At 36.0% G+C, this 1437-nt stretch overlaps 1 pseudogene; it reads left to right on the top strand.

Moving 5' to 3' along the window:
• Positions 1-626: 626 nt before the first annotated feature.
• Positions 627-723, top strand: LOC118715844 (annotated as a pseudogene).
• Positions 724-1437: the final 714 nt, after the last annotated feature.

Below are 1437 nucleotides of genomic sequence, written 5' to 3'. Positions count from 1 at the left end.
TTAAAATTAAAAAAAAAAGAGAGCAAGATTTATGTCCCCTTTCGATGCAAGGTTGAAATATTGCTCCTTACTCATCTCCACCTTGATTAGGTTGTTTCAAGTGGCAGAGTTAAGCCAGAACTTAAAATTTTCCTTTCCCCCAAATCTAGAGACATGCACAAATACAAAACCAAACCAAACCCCCAAAACACAAAGATTACCAGTGATTGAGCAATGTAAAGATCTGATGACCTGAAGAGGAACAAGAAATAAGTTTTAAAAATAAATACAAATTCCCTTCTATATTTGTAAAGGAGAAAACATTGGACACAGGTGAGTAGTTAAGGGATGTTTTGTTGAGAAGAGGAAAGTGTATTAATAAAATACTGAAAATTCTCATTAAGAAACAGCATCTATATGTGCCTGCTTTGGCAGGACATACACTGAGTGGCCAGATTATTATGATCTCTGAACGTATAATAATTTGGCCACTCAATATATATATTAGAGGCCTGCATGGGTGGGGTCCGGCCAGCCTAGCCAAGGGGAGGGGACATGGATGGTTGGCTGGACTGCCTGCTGGTTGAACTCCTGGTGGAGGGGACAATTTGCATATTAGCCTTTTATTATATAGGAGATCATAATAATCTGGCCACTCAGTGTATACCAAAATTGGAAAGGTACAGAGATGATGAACATGACTCCTGAGTAAGGATAAATTCACACGAAGTCTCCTATATTCTTAAAAATGGGCAAAGGACTTAAACAGACATTTCTCCAAAAATAATATGCATATGGTCAACAAACATATGAAAAGATGCTCAACATTACTATCACTAGAGAAATGCAAATCAAAATTACAATGAAGTATCACCTCTGTGGATGCAACCTGTTAGGTTAGTTACTATAAAACATCATACTGAGAGCCCAGGAAATAAAAAGTATTGGTGAAGATGCAAAGAAATTGCAATCCTTGTGTACCATTGGTGTGGATAAAGATGATGCAACTGCTATGGCAAAAACTATGGAGTTCCTAAAAATTACAATAATATAGAACTACCATCCTACTTAATATATCCAAAAGAATTGAAAGCTTAAGATTAAAAAAATTGTTCACCCATGTTCTGAGTAGCGCTATTCACACTAGCTAAGAGGTTGCAACAACCCAAGAGTTCATCGTGGATGAATGAAGAAAATGTAGTATATAGACATACAATATATTATAATATCATTCAGCCTTTAAAAAGGGAGGAGATTCTGTTACATGCTCCAATAGAAATTAATATCGGGGACATTATACTAAGCAAAACAATTCAGTCACAAAAAGATAAATACTGTATGGTTCCACTTACATAAGGTACTTAAGAGTAGTCAAATTGACAAACACAAGTAGATGGTGGTTGTCAGGGACTTTGGGGAGGGAAAAACAGGGAGTTTTGTTGTTGTTGTTGTTATTGT

The sequence above is a fragment of the Pipistrellus kuhlii genome, unplaced genomic scaffold (genome assembly GCF_014108245.1).
Source record: "Pipistrellus kuhlii isolate mPipKuh1 unplaced genomic scaffold, mPipKuh1.p scaffold_m20_p_11, whole genome shotgun sequence".
In the NCBI taxonomy this organism is placed as follows: Eukaryota; Metazoa; Chordata; class Mammalia; order Chiroptera; family Vespertilionidae; genus Pipistrellus; species Pipistrellus kuhlii.
Note: the sequence above shows the minus strand (reverse complement) of the source record. Positions and strands in the feature narration are given on the sequence as shown.